Below are 19,626 nucleotides of genomic sequence, written 5' to 3'. Positions count from 1 at the left end.
ACCTTATTGTTCCCAAAAAACAACACTACTGTGTGACTAGTATACAATAGCCATGTACACGACTGAACGGCGCTATATTGGAGAGTAGCCAACCCATCTCTCATCCACTAGTCCTTGACATACAGCTGTAGTCCTGCATACAATTATTTCTGAATAGTCCAAAATCTAGTCTGGAAACTCATAGTAAGCTGGAAACAGTTGTACCATCTTAGTTGCTGTTCGTGTGTGTTCCGCTGGAGGCTATGAGTTTGCTGAACTTCAGCTTGAAAATTTTGAAATGCTCTTCCAGAAAAAAAAAAAAACTTTGTACTCGAAGTTCTTCCATCTCTTCCCATGAAAATGATATGAATTCTTTACGAAGCATTTACATCTTGTTGGCTTTTAACATCTAATTATGCATGATTAAATATTTAAATGAATTGATATAAAATATATGTGGTTACATATTTACATATAATTTCCATTTTGATATGCAAAGATTTTGATATGACATTTGCATATCAAAATTTAAATAACGTACGCACTAGGTCTTTACACCATGAAAAAATCTTCTTTTCGATTAATTTTTACACCTTCTCAAACATATTTATATAGATTTTTACCCCCCCCCCAAATATTTCAATGGCGCAGTTTGCGTCATAGCCCCCCTCTGTGGGTACCCCTGCATAATAAGTTACGTAAAATATCTACATGTAGAAACAGTAGATAGGTACATACCAGTAGATATACTGCAGTATGTGCTTGTCACTTCCAGTTCTGTACAACAAGAAAAATATTTTCAAATGTTGAGAACAAAAACGAAATTTTTATACAGGAAAAACAAATAGCCTTCTCGCTAACTTATTTCGTTGTAGTATGCAATTATTTTATGGTAAAGCGTCAGTCTTGGAAAAATGATATCACTGAAATAAAGAAAGAAGTGCTTAGGAAATTCAAGAAGGTTGTAGGTCTCCCGGTAACATCCTGGTCCTGGGATGAGCCTACATGACATGATCCAAGAAGTCATTGACTCAAATGAATGTAGGACAATTCTGTTTCTGATTTCTGTTCGGACTAATGGAAATATAATAAATAGTTACAAGTGTATGCCAACCATGGTATTATTATGCAAATTGAAAACGTCATTTCAGACCATCCACACCAATTACATGTTGTATATGTCACTAACTACTAGTGTTATAATTATATTTCGCTCTGGTTTTCTAGTTACACTGATCCCACTCATAGCGCTCTATACTCTTCATCTGCTCGAGTGTCATGAACATGAGATACACTTTGCTTATCTTGTACCTAAACCACTCTGCCAGAAGCACAGGAATAATGTAATCCCACAAGAGACTTCACCAACAGGTTTTTGCGTCTATTTACCTTCAAATGGATGCATCGCATGACCCTTTTCTCATTTACACCAATCGCATTAGCTTCAACATGTCATCTTTCAAGATGGCGGATATTCTTTTTATTACTTTTAACAGATCTCACCTACCAGCTCGTAACCATGTATGCTCATTTGGTGTCGTTACAATGACCAGTTTTAAAGAAAAAACGTGCATTCTCACCATATCCTTAATGTACTGACTCGAGCCCTAGTCAGTCTTGGACAGTGCAGCTACAAGTTTGCTTGTGCTAGTTTCCCGAGGCACACTCTATATATACAAAATTTCATTAAGATCGGGCTCTGATAGATACCTAGGGTTCCTTATAAATTGCAAAAAAAAAAAAATGTACTTCGCTGCATCGTCTCACACGCGCTATACGCATCTTAATTCGCGCCTAGTCTAAAGGTATGTTTGCAATATACACACCAAGCACGACTCGTCGAACCACCCTACATGCTTTCAGCTCTCTACACTCTTAAGCTGCCCGTATATTGACAAGAGGATAGGACAGCCGAATCGGGGTTCAGTACTGTGAGCAATGCAACAGAGTTTTGTACCACATAGGCCTATACCCAAAGGTCTTTCAGGGTTATGACTGAGAGATATAGTCAATGCACGCAAACCTCTCGTTCCGCATCCTCTTCTGCCTCAGCTGGTTAGCCTTCCTCTGGTCGATATGGTCTTGCTGTTATTCTGTTGTCGTTTTCCTATAAATTCAATTACTTTAATAAACATAACAAAATACTAAGAATGTAGAACGTACAACTTGCACTTATCATGCTTACATAATTTATAGTATTTAATAGTATACTCGAAACAGAAACTCGCGCCAAGTAAGCTTTGTGGTGGACAAACACCGTGTGTGGGGGGTTCTCTCGTTTCCGCCCACTTTCTTCATTCCATCATTTCATTTATTTATCATCATCACCGTCTCCTTTAGCCTAGCCTGCATAACCGTGGGACGTAAAACTTAATGATTTCATTTCATTTCATTTCGAAATAGAAACTAAACTAAATTTCCGGTGCAACAGCTGTTACGGGTCCGGGATCTTCAAGCAGGATTGCTTCATTCATGTCTTTCGGTTGATGCATGGTGTTAACAGGAGTGCACCTGGGGGGACCACCGAACTCCCCAAAACTTCCTAACTCAACAGATATTTGTACTTTCTCAACAAAACTACAGCGTGATTCAAAATGATGTGAATGATTACAACTCCTTATAACTTTTTTATTAGTCATCCAAATAGCTTCAAATCTTACAGTTAAATGCTAAAACTCTCCAAGTTTTTGTGATAAAAAATGAAAATAGTACATCACAAATGTTCTATGTGGGCCCCCTTTGTTACCCTGCATACATGTATTCGGTATTCCAATTCCGCCCAGACTCGTTTCAACATGTTTGCATCAACAGTTTGCACTGCAACAGTGATGCGCTCTTTCAGTTCATTCACATCTTGGAGTAGAGGGGGTTTGTAGACAATGTCTTTTAGATGTCCCCACAGAAAAAATCGCAGGGGGTTAAGTCCGGTGATCTTGGTGGCCAACGTAGAAGCTGATGATCATTTTTACCTGACCGCCCAATCCAGCGGTGTGGCAGTTTGTTGTTGAGGAAATTTCTGACATTGTGATGAAAGTGACATGGAGCTCCATCCAATTGATAGATGAAGTTTGTACTGCCATTTTCGAGCTGTGGCATAAGCCACGTAGTAAGCATTTGTAGAAATGTTTGTCCAATCACAGTTCCTTCGTCAAAGGAGTACGGACCATAAACTTTTGAAGATGAAATTGCACAAAACACGTCTTCGGTGGATCACGCACAATTTAACAGATTTGGTGAGGCTTCTCAGTTCCCCAAATGCGAACATCTTGTTTATTCACTCTTCCTGTCACATGGAACGTAGCCTCATCACTGAAACAAAGTTTGCCCAAAAAATCATCATCAACACTGCATAACTCTTGAAATGACTCACAAAATGTCTTGCGACACGTATGATTATTAGGTGTTAAATGTTGTAACAACTGCACTCGATACGGATACATCTTTAAATGTTTACGCACTACGCGCTAAACAGTTGTTTGAGGCAATTGAAGCTTTTTGCTAACTCTCCTTGTTAACTTTTGTGGGCTGCGTTGAAAACTGGTTCGAACCCTTTCGACATCTGCCTCAGAAGGGGACGGCCTGCCGGGCGATTTTTCTTTACAAATGCATCCCGTTCTGTTGAATTTGTCATATCATTTACGTATGGAGTTTGATGGTGGATCTTTATGAAATAATGTGCGGAACTCGCGTTGAACACTAACAACAGACCGACAAACGTGAAACTGTAAAACGCAAAATGCTCTCTCTGCACCACAGGCAGCCATCTTGGAACTAATCACTCTGCCACCTAGCGGATAAATTTTAAACTACTACGCTCGTGCCAAACAAAACTTGAGGATAATATTGAAAGTATTCCCATAGAGATTTCATTGTTGATAGAGTATTATCACTTATAGAACATTTCCTTATCGTTCACATCATTTTGAATCACGCTGTATACTTGTTTAATAGGGAAATAACTGATATAGAAGTTAAAAAATGATCTTACACTTTATCTGCATTCTTTCTCTTATGAAAACATTTTTTTATTTTTTATTTTTTTTTAAAAATATAAGTGGAAGTATCTTGCAATCACTTATCCTCTTTTCGGATGCAGAATAATACCCGTTCAATACTACATAGACGTATGGCTTGTAATATCGGACCATCTCCCCTGAAGCTTGGACCCGTCCCGATGAAAATTTCTGGATGAGTGTCTGGGTCTTACGAGAGATATTCCAGTGCACTGATCTTACGAGAAAAGATATATCCCAATGAGGATAGAAACAGAAAATACCATAAACTATAAATACAAATTGCTGAGCAAAACAACGTATCTGAAGAGTGTCTGATGAAGTCAAATTTGTTCACTTAGTTGGCGAAACTGTTACACATTTATTTATTTTTAAATTAACGTTGCTTTCCTCAGCAATTTGTACTTTAGTATAAGCTATTGAATGTAGCAAAGGTAGCAGGAATCAGTTAGAAAATACCAAAAAACCTAATTTGGCGTTTTAATTTTTGTTTTTCGATGGGAGATGTCGTAAACTTATCTTCATATATATTGTATGATCTATATTTATCGTAGAACTTCATGGAAGTTAATTACATTTTAATTTCCGTACAGTCTCAACTGGAGTCGAACAAGCGTTTTACCCAGGAAAAGTAAGATAGTCAATCAAAGCGAAAAATGCACTAAGGGTAATATTTTAAAATACAAGTTCGTTCTTACATTATTATGCTATTACCTGCTACATCATTATGCTTACACATGATGCTATTACCTGATATGGAATCCTGTTCCAATTAAAAATTAAAAGTGAAAAGCTTATCTAACACATTATCCTTAACATTGTTGACATTTCGAAGGAAACAATTTCCTTATTGGAACCGTTAAATCAATAGGTTCAAAATATGTTCCTATTTGAATTAGCTTATCAATAGATTAGATATGAATTGACGTCAAATATTTATTAATTCTTTTTCTGAGTTTCTACTAAAAGTAATGAAGCAATATGGGAAAATCCTGCTCAGTTAATAACAGGAAAATCTAGAGAGTCGAATTAATTGAATTTATATTCCCCGTAATCAATTTGACGAGTCATGTTATGGTTTAAATGTTATTAAGGCATCCATTGATGCAATAAGATAATATCGAAGATACGCGAGTAAATGTTTACTGTAGAGAAGTGGGCGTAATTTCATTCTTCCGCAACCCATGTAAAACTGGTTATGTAGGTGTCGTATGTGCACCACATAACCAATCCTGACTAAATTTTGTCCCGTTATAGTAATTTTTAATGGGAAGGACATGGGTAGATTAAAATCGAAGTCACTCTATTATGTAGGGATAATAATGGAAAAATCTTTTCATCCCATAGAGTATGATGGAAAATTGAAAAGACATCGACAAAGTTGCCCACTTTGGACTAATCTCACTCAAACTCATGCTCACGACATCATTTCAACCTCACGCTCACATCTTTTTGACATCACGTTCACTCGACCTCACGCTCACAACATCCTTTCGACACCACACTCACTCAATCTCACACTCACAACATCCTTTCGACACCACACTCACTTGATCTCACACTCACAACATCCTTTCGACATCATGCTCACTCGACCTCACACTCACAACATCCTTTCGACATCATACTCACTCGATCTCACACTCACAACATCATGTTGACATCACGCTCACTCGATCTCACACTCACAACATCCTTTCGACATCATGCTCACTCGACCTCACACTCACAACATCCTTTCGACATCATACTCACTCGATCTCACACTCACAACCTGATTTGGAACTCGTGCTCACTCAATATCATGCGTGAGGGTGAGGTCGAGTGAGCGTGAGTTCCGAATTCATGAAAGGAGGCCGACCTCATGAGTTCAGGCATCTTTGGGCATGTGAAACCGATGTTAACTGAATAATTTTCCAGTTATAGAAAATAGTGAAAAAATCTATCCGATTTCATCTGTAGATTAGTTTTCTTTTCGAGAGTGGATGTTGCTAACTCCCTCAAACAGGGTTGCGCACGAGGCAAAAGCTGTGCGATTAGAAATAAATACACTTCCCACAAAATCCTCCCTCCGGTCTAGTCATTAGAGCACACAACTTTAGTGCATGGAATCCTGAGTTCGAGTCCTAGTGAGAGAGCCTTGAAATTTGAAGTATTAGGGTGGTTTGAATTCCACATTAAGTAGTAGGTCCACGTCTCGTATAGCCTCGGTGCTGAAAGGAACCAACCAACCAAGTATTCGATAGAAATATCACACCATCAACGGTGCCGATTCGCTACCAGTCTAAAGTACTTGGGCAAAACTCACCCCGAAGTTATTCTTATCCCCTCAAAAAGTAGTAGAGAATATCCTCCCCCCAAAATATGAAATGAAAATGAAATCTTTGAGTTTTACGTTCCATGGTTATGCCGGTTAGGCTAAAGGAGACGGTGATTATGAGAAATGAATGAAATGGTGGAATAAGGAAGTGGGAGGGAACGGGAGAATCCCGAGAAAACCCACGCACACGGTGTTTGTCCACCACAAAGTTCGCTTGGCGGGAGCAGGGTTTGAACCTGGGACCCCATGCACCAGAGGTGAACGCTCTACCACTGAGCCACCGCCCCCCCCCTTAAATATGAGTTCATACACTGATTTGCATGTTAAATATGAGTTGCTACTTTACTTGGTATGCCTGTACAGTGTTCCCATGTTTTTAAACAATATCAATCTATATCCGCTGAAGTGTTCCGACACAATTTCGACTTTTCTATCAAAAGAGAATGCATTCTTTGCTGTGTCAATTAATTATCTTAAAATGTTATTCACGCTAAGTTCTTCACAGTTCCTGTTCTTAAAAGCGTTATTACATTACGGCATAATTGAAGTTCGATTGTGCCATATGCAAATAACCAATCTATATAGGGTTAGGGTGCGTTTTTAAATTTGAGAGTGCAAAATATGTGAAGAGACAAGCTTCTGAAAAAAAAACTATCGAAATAAAAAGCTATTTTGGAGAAGGAAATACACCTGTGATACAATTATTATCCCTCGGCTCCCTGTGGGTGAAACTCCATTTTTGTTTTACTGAAGATTGGGATTCTACATGAAATTTTCATTCGAAACTTTGTTTGATTCTTGATAGATGGTGCTGTAAACAGTTTAAACTATAAATAATTTTACTAGGGCTTTTTCGATGGAGAGTTCCTATGTTTCATTCTAGAATAAATCTGTGATAATTAGTGTCAATATTCTTTGTATTAAACGAGGGGCATGGTGTCTCAGTGGTAGAGTACAGCACTTATGGTGCACTTATGGTGCGTGGGGTCCCTAGGTCGACCTCCAACCAAGTAAGTTTCTGGTGGACTATATCGTGTCCGTGGATTTTCTCGGTGTACTCAAGTTTCCTCCCACAACATCATTCCACCAATTTTTCTATCATCATTCACTTGTTTTAATCATCGTCTCCCTTAGCCTAAAGGGCATAATCGTGGGACGTTAAACTGAAAAAAATCGTTTTTGTTTAGAAATATTTTTTCGCTTCATGGAAGGCGACGTGAAAGATGGCTCTGCATTCGTTGTGAATTCAGATAATTCAAATATGGCAGTCCAACTAGTCTGCTGTTATAATCGTGCATTTTATCGAGTGCATCGCTCTATAGTCATGAAACTAGAGTACGTCTGTTTTTACTTGGCACGCTTCCCACTCAAAAGATGGATCTGTCTGCAACAGGTTGTTGCCACGCCACGGTTAAGTTGAGAATTACAATAAGCTAGGAAACAGCAAAACGCAACACCATTCACAATTTACTGTAAACACACTTGTTGACGCGTGACAACTGAGCACTTCAAATACCCGCCAAACAGCAATGAGGAAATTTGATGGGCTGGCTGACAACTAACGTCACCTGCACGACAAAGCCAATAAAACGTCTATCGGGTTAAAACGTTCAAGTGAGTGCTAGCAGAAAATACTTTAAAAACCAACCAAGTGCACTCGCGGAAGTGTGCCAAGATAAAACAAACGTACTCTAGGCGAAACTAGTTCAAAAATAACAAATGAACGCGATTCAAAATAAAGCAGCTTAACGAATGTAGTAAAACTATCCAATTGTATGTGATAACGGTAGTACCCAAAATGTGATATAAAATACACTTCAAAAGTAATCAAAATAAACCAATGAAGCGACTATTAAACAATCTTTCTTATTAATAATTAGGTCAGGGGCGGCAGGGAGGGGCATTTGCACCCCCTGAGTTTGAGATGTATATAGATTTTATCAATAGAATAGTAGTAAATCAGTGAAAAACGCGAAATTTTACTTATATCAAGGGGTCTTGCCCCCCCCCCCCCCAAGCAAAATCTGAAACGACGCTCCTGAATTAGATTAGTATTGCCCTCAATTAAAGAAGTGAGTATCAAATGTAAAATTTATTATGGTTGTAGATCTAAGATCTGTATATAGATATTATAGATCTAAGATCTAAGGTGTTGTAGGCTTGGACCACAGAGAGGTACAGCCGACAAAATGCCTGCACTCTATATGCCATATTTGAATTATCTTCATTCTCCCAAATAAAGCGCGGTCTCCCATGCCATTCATCCCAAGTCAAAAAAATATTTAAGACAAAAGATTGGCACTGCTTATCGCAGGTTTATTCTGGAATGAAACGTTAAAACTCCCAATCGAAGAAACCCTAGTGAAATTAGTTTAAACTGTTTCTAGCGCCATCTATCAGGGATCGAAAAAATGTTTCGAATAAAATTTACTTATTTTTCAGTAGAATTGGAATCTCCAGTAAAAATAAAAATGGGGACCTCATTTAATTTTTCAAGATTACTCCTACTCAGCCTCCAGTGGGGCGATCTTGTTTTTATCACAGACTTTCTGCCTCCAAAATAACATTTTATTTCGAACATTTTTTGTCCGATGCTTATTTCGTCAGTTATTTTACAATATCAATTTTAAAAAGCTCCCCTATATACATGCAGCCATTTTTAATATTGTCAATATCTTGTGATCAACTAGATGGACCAAACTGTAAGGTAATCCATCTAGTAGTTTTTGAGATTTTATGTTTCAAGGGTGGATAAACAGAGTAAACCTATAAAGGAAACTCTTTTAATTATATCCCCTCCTCCTAAAAGAATATCTTGGACGCAACTTACCCCTCAAACCCGCCTGTGAACACCACATGATAGCTTTAACTCCAGTCATGTAGGCAATTGTGTATTACCTAAACATATTTTACACAGTTACATTTTGCCAAATACAATATTTCATATTAGTAAGTAACAGGATATAAGCTGAACGCATATTCACCACAGGAAGGTCAGCCAAACCAAAGCAAGAAGAGACAGAAGCGGATCAGAAAAGGTCTGAGTGCCTTGACTGTGTGTCTCAACCCAACATTGGAGAGGCCTTTGTCTAGCACTTGCTCGAGTGAAATATGAGGTACGAGGTTCTGTTATATTACTTACGATACTGAACCTCAGCTTGACTGTCATATCATCTGGTCAATATACGGCCAACCTAAGACTGTAGAGAATTAAAACATGTAATATGGTCTGATGACCTGTTTACCTTTAAGCTATAGGCGCAAATTAATAGAGACGTGTACAACGTGTGTGAGGAGATGCAGCACAGCGCGCTCTTTAAATAGGATGGCACAAGTTGGAAACATGACGCTAGGCACCACTGTGAACTTTGTGGTGGACACACACCCTGTGCGTGGGTTTCCTCGGGGTTCTCCCGCTTTCTTCATTCCACCATTTCCTTCATTTCTCATCATCACCGTCTTCTTTAGCCTAGCCGGCATAACCGTGGGACGTAAAACTCAAAAATTGCATTTCACTTTCATTTTTCGCGTCTTGCCATAGTATCGTGGCGCTGCAATTGAGACAATTTCTCGTGATTAACGTGTCCACAGCATGTCGTCTCGTGTTCTGCAGTGTCTAGTCTTTTTCCCTCTAGACTTTTTGTATTATTTCGGAATATAACATAAGAAATGTTGTATTTCAGCAAACTAGTTTCGATTTACTCGGAAGTAATTTATAAAATCTGCATGACCCATCTTTGATCTAGTTTTAAGTTAGTCACAGTCTTTCCTTCCCCACACAACATCAAGAAATAGAGCTTTGTCTTTAGCATCAATATCTGATTTTGGTTTGAAACTCAAATTTAATAATAACAAATGTTTCCTTCGCATGCCCGACATTTTTTGAATCGAGTAATAAGTGAGTCACTTGAAAATTGTCTCAATATACCGGTCAATATGTGTGTGGCGCGTGCACGTCATGCCACTCGTTTCGCGCCACCTCACATCGCGCTATACGCGTCTCAATTTGCGCGTAGCCTAATCGGGCGTGATACGAGCGGCAAGACGTGCACGCGCCAATACGCCTAACTGATTCGCATATTAAGATGCAGTTCCCAAGTAGCTCACATACCTGCGTTATGCGTTAACAAGACGACTATGGCTGACCATATGTGTATTTCTCATAAGAGATAAGTTTTCTTTTCAGAATAGGCACCGCTTACATTGACTGATTCGTCAGATGTATAGTATGATTATTGTGCTATCTAAAATATTGTGAGTTGTATAGTTGTTGGGTCTATTCTGAAAAAAAAAAAAAACTAACAAACAAAAAAAAAAAACATCATTTACAAGAAGTATACATAGGTCAAAAATTACCCGCTGTCTTCTTTTACAAAAATTAAGATTTCATGTTTTCAACTGCTCGTACCTCAGGCATTAACTGACCTAAAGATATGACACAAGAAACAGAATACAGAGAATAGGGGGCCGTCCACATATTACGTAACGGTATTTTTGACCAACTTTTACCCTCTCCTTCTCCCTTATCAGACTTCGTAACGCAATACCGAATCCCTTTCCCCTTTGTTACGTAACACTTTTTGATTTTTTGTTTTTCCGCCAATTTTGCTTATTTTGTTGCTTATTTTTAATGGTAGAACTTTCGGTTTGTATTCTGAATATATAGGCTATGTAGTGCAAGGAAGCAACAAAATTTTATTAGCCCAAGAAAAAAGCTACTAGTCCACATCCCACAGTATAAATCATTTACTTACCTTCGATATGATAATAAATACTCGCCCGCACCGATAAACCATTCGTCCCGGGCGAGCGGTTATTTGCATTCCTGCTATAGTGTTTTTTCGCCAACAAATTAAAGTATTAGAAAACGGTATAGTACTGTAGTAATATTTTAACCCCATAAGATTGTTTAATTAACCAATCTTAATTCTTCGAAATTGCATACTGTAATTTTCCCAAGTAGATCGCACATTTCCTTTTAGAAAACCATTGAGTGGCAAGGAGGAAATACTGCCGGAAGATGAACACAGGATCCAGGTGAAACAAGATCTAAAGAACTGACATCGACCTTTTTCCCGGGATCCATAATGCTTCGTGTATTTGAAGTTCGCCAGTTTCGACGATTCAAAGAGATTCTCTTCCTTCTCGACCACAGATTCGAAGTGGCTGCACACGTAAAGAAGCAGAGACATGTCGTTTGTAAACAAGCCTTCGAGCATCTTTTTTTTGGACTTTGGACTTCAGTTTATCTCTTTTAAAATTATTCTTGTTCTAAATCAGTGGCAGAATGCGAATAAATTCTGTTTCTCCAGAAATATTTAAATCCAAAGTGCAAAAAAATCAGTACGGAATGAATATCCGACGAATTAGTTTTTTAATATCTTATTTTGCTCTGCAAATCGTGGATCGTTCCATCGCGGAAAATTATTTCACGAAGAAGAGATTTTTTTTTTCTGTTTCACATGTGAAAATAGAGTGGGTAATGATTCAAATCAAAAGTTTTAAATAATATTCTCAGAAATAGCGATACGAATGAGAACATGAGGGCATTTTCAAGTGGTGGTTACGGTCACTAACAACTAACTCCAGAAAAGCGTGTGCCGTATATACAATGCTGCAATAGCCACAAAACGGAGTTTTATTGTATTGTAATACACGCAGGGTTCGTCACCAGTCATACTGGTGTCAAGTAGCGTCTTCGAATCCCTTCTGCATGATTCAATTTATATAGGTTATATGTTTGCAATTTCCCAAAAGAATAGGAATATTTATGTATAAAAAAGAAAAGAACTGAATAAAATTATTTGTTTAAAATATTGCATACAAACCTGAGAGCAAAAATAAAAGTTACAGCAAAAAATGCGTTACGCAACGAAAACGCAAACCCCTTCCTCCCCATTGTCACACTTCGTAACGTAAGACCGAACTCCTTTCTCCTCTTTGCCGCGTTACGTAATATCTGGACCCCTAGGACAAAGATTGAGAAAATATATGAGTTATTCACATTCAGTGACCCATTGTATCGGAAGAAGAAAGGAAATTGGAAAATGACATCCAAATGTTGCTCTTATTTTGTTCTGGCCCTCAGTGCATTAAATTGGCCATCGCTGTTCTATGCTATAGAGGATAGATTTCTCACGTATAACTGCTTGCCGTCAACGCGACGTTGGTCGCAATGATGGCACTCAATTCTGTGGCCGTCTGTGCGATAGTTGCAGCAATAAAAGTAGTACCATTAGATTACAATTTAATTTCTGCACTTGTAGTGCCCGCCAAATGAAATGAAATGAAATCTTTCAGTTTAACTTTCCATGATTATGCTCTTCAGGCTAAGGGAGACAGGCGATTAACGCAAATAATTGTTGATGGAAGAATTCTTGGAATGATAAAGTGGGAGGAAACGGGAGTACCCGAGAGAGTCCACAACAAGCTTACTTGGCCGGGGATCGAACCAGGGACCCCACGCACCAAAGGTAAGCGCTCAACCATTGAGTCACAGTGTCCGTCTTAGTGGCCGCCAAAGCGAGCATTGTATCCTCAGATATTTTGACTACAATTCACTACAATTATATCACCAGGAGGTTAAGTGTTTCAGATCTCAGGTTAAGCTGTAGGCCCATGTCTCATATTGTCTCGATGCTAAAAGGGACGCTAAACCTTATGATATATCGTTACCCTGCCAGTTCTGGTACCCAATCGCCACCACTGATAATCACGATTTTTGACATTTTTTTTCTTTTTCTGGGGCGTAGTGGCTCAATAATAAAACACTTATTTCTGGTTCGATCCCAGGTCATGATGGACATTGTGTTCATGAGTTTTTCCATTTTTTCCCCACATTTGTCAATCCACGAATTGTGTCCTAAACCAGTGGCGTATTTAGGGGGAGCTTAAGCCCCCCCCGAAATCTTACTTACTATAGTAAAGTATATGAAATATGTTGCAGAATTTTCACGTTTTCAGGCAAAGCCCCCCCTACTTTAGCCCTACTTTGTTAAATGTTCGTCTACTTTAGCCCAAAGGGCGTAACCATGGGACGTTAAATTGAAAATTTCATTATTTTTATATAATAATAATAATAATAATAATAATAATAATAATAATAATAATAATAATAATAATAATAATAATAATAATAATAAATACCTATTACGATTTGCTTCTAACTACAAATATAGGAAATACTTCGCTGAACGAAAACAGCCAGAAGATCTTATATTAAAAATATAGCAATAGAATCCAGATATTTTGCAATTGTTAAGTTCACTTTATATTTGAAGGTTAGTTGATCTGATGTCACATACTTGATACACTCGTATTGAGACATTACTTATTGTTAAGCAACAATGACCGAGAGGGTATCAAAATGAGCTCAGCTGGGGGCCGTTGACGTCATCAATCTATTCCCTTTCATCATAGGCTATCTGATGCAACTCTAGACAGAGTGACAATTAACAATATTTTAAGAATTATTCAACTTAGAAACCAAGAAATCTAGAAAGGAAGATTCCCTCATGATGGCCTTGATGCCTCCATGACTTCTGAGACTTTTCTGTTTCTTATCAAAATTATGCACTATTTATTTTTTTAATGATCTATTTATGTTAAATATTTCTCAATAGCTATTGTTGCAATAATTTGACGTTCTTTCATATATATATCTGGAAGAATTGCGGAGTTCTTTGCCAAATGGAGATATGAATTTGACAATCTTATAGAGTCGCGTGCAGCTCCATACACCAATGACGCTAGTCATTTACGACATATGCAAGTGGTCAACGAATGTCACTGGAGTCAAGAAATGGCACGATTTTTCGAAATTTGAAACACAAATTACGTTGGACGCAGTGACGACAATAATCTATCAAAGGGGGTCTATGTAATATGCATATTTATTGCGTGTGTACATGTTTTAGACATAACCATTTTAAAAACATATTGCATTTTTTTTTCTTTGGCCCAAATTATATTGACGTCCCATTAATACAATTACGTGAAGAATTACTCAATCTATTCTTTGACGCTCAGACTTCGTATTCAGATGGTTAAATGTATAAACTATGACTCAATTGAATTTTACAACTATGTCGTTTTTCAGTGATAAGGACCTGAAATCTTTGTTAAAATACGTAGCTATTCATCCTTGATGATACGCATACCACGTGAATATTTAAATAATAATTAAATTTTGAGTAACAAAAAGTGTCGAAAGTTCAGCTTAACTTCTAAATACGTCATTCGTGTATTAAACTACGTGTAAAGTGAAATCTTAAACTTACTGACGTCAATCATAATGCTGATGAAATGTTTGCACATAATTTTACTTACATTCGAATTCAAAATACAGCAAAACACGTTATTAACGAAATCCAATTATCTCTATTCTGAACAGATTGAGATCCAAATCACATGAGGTCCCACCGGAAATTGAAGCCAGGTCTGCCGCGCCAAAGACTCATACGCTAATCATATAGTCATGAAGGAGTTATGGCCTTGTTTTATACGTGGGTACCGTAAACTGGTGGTACTTTGCACCGTATTTGAAGATATGGACATTTTATTGTAATAATTACCACGTCAAAATTTCAAGTTTCTAGCTTAACCCTTTCACTGTGGAAGGCGACGGAAAAAAATTTCCCTAACCTGCGAATGTCGATTATAGTCGACGTGTTAAAATTTGTCTGTATCTTGGGTTTGTCGATTGTAGTCGCCAAAGGTTTTCTGTGTGATTTCTATTGTTTATCGAAAATAATAGAACACAAACAAAAATGAACGGTACAACTTTGGCGACTACCCTCGACAAAGCCAAGATACGGACAAACAAATTTTAACACGTCGACTATAGTCGACATTCGCATGTTAAGGAAATTTGGTTCTGTCGACAAAAGTCGACTTCCTCTGTGAAAGGGTTAAGGGGACAAACTACTAAATATTTTTCAAAAGCTAACAATTTTTCTTTTCTCCGTTTTTCCTGAGTGAAAAGAGATAATGAAATGTAACTTACCACAATAATAGATAATGTTATTCTACACCCGAAAATACGAATCAATAGAATTGTTATTATTGCCATCCATAGAAATTACAGTGAGACCAGATTTTGAATTACTCAAAAATCTAGGTTAAGGCAGCGACTAGAAAAATGAACTGAACGGTAATTGATGGCTTATCATGTTGTCTTTGTTCCTTGTTAACTACTTTTTAAATAATATTTGTATTTAATTGTAATTGTATTTCAACTGAGTGAACAGCTCGATCCGGCTCAATTTAGATGACCCACCGACTCTCTTCGACTCGGCTCAGGTGAGCCATCAGATCGCTTGAAATGAGTCCATCAATTCGATTCGACTCGGCTCAATTGAGCCCATGGCTTGAGCCCGTTCGGGTGGGTAAGCCATAAGCTCGTTTAAGTTCAGTTCAGGTGAGCCATTGGCTCAAGTCAGCTTGGTTGGGTGAGTTATTGGCTCGGTTCGGCTTGATAATGAATGAGCTGTAAGCTGTGCCGCTCCAGTCATTGACAATCGTAAATCCGGGCTGAGCAGTTGTGAACATGTTTGGCCGGCGCTCTACAACTTTTAATAATTTTTGGCTCGAACTCGAATACTTGCCCCTCCGGAACTCTAACCCGGAACCTCGTGAATGATGTCCTTGCCTAGTATACTTCACGACTACCTAGGTTAGCAGTCAACTAGTTTTTAGTATTTACATATAAACCTCCTATTATTCATGATTATACATGGTGTAATAATAATAATAATAATAATAATAATAATAATAATAATAATAATAATAATAATAATAATAATAATAATAATAATATAACGATGTAAAATAATATTATCAATCTGTACCTGTTTTATATATATGATCAGAGGCGCAATAGTTGAGCAGAAATATGTATATTGAAATAGAAAAGGGTTGTTGATAGGTCTTGTTGATATGATTGTCAAGATGATATGATTGTCATGAAGAGATATAGTTGATGACACGAAGATATAGATTTTCAACAAATGTTTGTGATGTAGTGGATACCTGTAGTCATCTTTCAAAAATAAAAGTGTGTAAGCTTTTAAATATCTTATAAAAGTCTTTCTGCTCATAATATTATTATTTAATAATGGTATATATAGGTATATATATATACTCTCGTTGTATATGGTGCGACGAATCCCGGGACCCTGTAAAAGTCTTGAAGAATACCATTATTAAAGACAGGGTTCAATTTTAATATTAAGGGACTTATGAACATAAATTATACTTGTTTGCGTAGTGGAAGAAAAATTGAGCGCAAGACTAATATGGCCAATGCACATAATGATGGTAGGTCAACGAATGATAATACAGAAGAAACCGTGTCGCAAATGGTAAATACTAACCAAATCTTGGATATGTTTATGCAATTGAAGCAACAACTTACAACGACAGTCGAAGAAATGAAACTAAATACGAGTCAACAACTTACAACGACAGTCGAGGAAATGAAACTTAACACAAGTCAACAACTTACAGCGAAAGTCGAAGAAATGAAACTTAACTCAAGTCAACAACTTACAGCGAAAGTCGAAGAAATGAAACTTAACACAAGTCAACATATACAGCTGATGTCTCAAGAAATCACCCAACAATTGACTCAGCGAATCGATACTAAGTTGGACTTAATGAACGAACAGTTTAATGCAAAATTCGAATTGACTGACCAAAATGTGGGACGGATATCACAGGAAGTTACCGGAATACAAAATACAGTAGAAACACTTGAAAACATTGTAACGCAACATTCGAATAAGATTAAAGCCTTACAGGAGGAGGTCAATATTTTACAAGAAGCGTGCCGTCGTCCTAAAATTACCGAATCAGAGAACACTCAAGAAATTCCATCACCCAGTGTACAACAGTCTTCAAATATACCAGAAAATGTAAACGATGATTTAGAATCATCTGCCTACAGTGAAGACAGTTCAGATAAGGAAGGAATACATAATGGTGTACCTCATCATCAGAAGGCAGTGTATGCAAACGTTCGTACATCGAAACACAAGTAAAAGGGTAAATCTCTACGTTTTAGTGAGATTAGATCTCTTTCAAAATTCAGTGGGCTATCCGAAGACATATCAGCGAGAGCATTTCTGGAAAAATTCGAGGACGAATGTAATTTAATGGGAGTCGAGGAATCTCAATTTTTAAAAGTTTTGCCTCATGTATTATTGCCTCCATGCCTTACTTGGTTTAAGGCTATCAGAAACAGTTTACGTAAGTATTCCGATTTTAGAAATGCATTGTTGTCAAATTATGAGAATGATTTTGTTTTAGCCAATCAAGATACATTAATCCGATCAAGGCATTATAATTCGAGGATTCATAAAAGTATTACTAATTTTGTGGTTGCTACATATAATGAACTAAAATCTCTCAATCCGTTCCATCCCGAAGCTCGTATCATTGCTTCTATCCGTATACTTTTGCCTTTTCGGTTGCAGCAATCGTTGATGACAGCACTATATGTTAATTTCAACCATCTCCTTATGATCATACAAAATTTCGAAAGTCAATCTTCGATGCAGAATAATAATAGATGGCGGACAAGCAAAACAATCTGACTCGCACTCATGTTAATTATGCATCAATCCATAACGTAGATATCCAACATAATAATCGCCAATTTAATGATAGGGTTATTAATCAAAGTGGTATCGGCGATCAGGCACCATCTAATTGTAGAAACAGTAGAATCAGTCCTAGAAACTCCAGGAGTAATAAACGAAATTTCAATAGAAATTATAGAAATTGCAGTCCACGTGCTTTTATGCAAAATCAACACCCAAATAATAGAAATAATAATTATCGTCCTTTTGCGCAAAATCGTGGTACTTTCTCAAGAAGTGTGTTCCCAGATGGCAGGAATTTCGTGAACAGAAATTAAAATATGGTAACATCCTATGAAAGACAAGATAGTACACAAGAGTGTGGGATACAATGTGATCTATAATTGATTCATTATGAAATGCTTATGTAGTGTACCTATTGTCTTAAATATTTTTTTCTGTTGTTAATTTGTGTCCTTCTGATAATTCTAAAGCGCTAGGTTTATCTTCATTTATTTGTTTGTTCCAAAAGGAGGGCCGATTATGCTTAGTTGAAAGTTCATGACATTAATCTTAAATCAAAATCTATTTTATTTACTTTGTGTAAATAATATGAATATTTTCTTTTGTTGTTGTTTTTGTTAATTTCATAAGTTATAATAACATATAAGAAGGTAAAAGGAAACGTAAACGAATTCTATTTGTCTTATCCTAATTAAAGTATTTGTTTCAATTTTATATTAACTGTAGATCATAATTCGCTATTATACAATCTGTACCTGTTTTATGAGTTGTGATTGCTAAGATCTTTGCATATTATATTGCCTTCTGATTTTGTTAACATCTAATAAAACGATAGTCGTTATTTATAAATAATGTTGATGGGACATGGATAAATATGTTAAATGTAGATAAAGATGATATTATATTATTTAATACGGGAAGGAATAGTTAACTGAATAATCCTATCGACGATATTTTTTATCGACGTTATTAATATTTGAATATATGATTAATACTATATATAAAATAATATAATATTGTAATATGAATATATACATATAAGGAAAAGAGAAGAAAAATAGTTGTATTAATGTAATTTTAAATTCATACGAGGGCTATTCAAAAGGTCAATAGTTGGAAACATTTAATCCAGGGTTCTTCCCTTTACAGTATTACTCTTATGTAATTCCCGTTCGAGCGTCAAATTATATAACGATGTAAAATAATATTATCAATCTGTACCTGTTTTATGTATATGATCAGAGGCGCAATAGTTGAGCAGAAATATGTACCGTATATTGAAAAAGAAAAGGGTTGTTGATAGGTCTTGTTGATATGGTTGTCAAGATGATATGATTGTCATGAAGGGATATAGTTGATAACACGAAGATATAGATTTTCAACAAATGTTTGTGATGTAGGGGATACCTGTATTCATCTTTCAAAAATAAAAGTGTGTAAGCTTTTAAATATCTTATAAAAGTCTTGCTGCTCATAATATTATTATTTAATAATAATAATATATATAGATATATATATTCTCGTTGTAAATAATAATAATAATAATAATAATAATAATAATAATAATAATAATAATAATAATAAAGCAAAAGAAAAATGGCAAATTTTGCATTATTTTTAGTAAGGCAGGCTCTTAACTTCCCTACTATACTTTCAGAGAAATGTATTAGGCGAAGTCGGCAGAGGCCACATATTTTGACTAGCCCGGGGA

The 19,626-nt window shown here is 36.6% G+C and overlaps 1 long non-coding RNA gene across 1 annotated transcript in view; it reads right to left on the bottom strand.

Annotated features, from left to right (window-relative positions):
• LOC145683498 (uncharacterized) overlaps positions 1-13,547 on the bottom strand; it is a 35,573-nt gene extending 22,026 nt beyond the window's left edge. Inside the window, exon 1 of the long non-coding RNA XR_014131124.1 lies at positions 13,459-13,547. This is a non-coding gene — a long non-coding RNA (uncharacterized LOC145683498). The remainder of the gene's footprint in view (positions 1-13,458) is intronic.
• Positions 13,548-19,626: the final 6,079 nt, after the last annotated feature.

Source organism: Thermobia domestica, chromosome 4 (genome assembly GCF_964235325.1).
Source record: "Thermobia domestica chromosome 4, izTheDome1.hap1.1, whole genome shotgun sequence".
In the NCBI taxonomy this organism is placed as follows: Eukaryota; Metazoa; Arthropoda; class Insecta; order Zygentoma; family Lepismatidae; genus Thermobia; species Thermobia domestica.
This window is presented reverse-complemented; position numbering and strand designations above follow the sequence as displayed.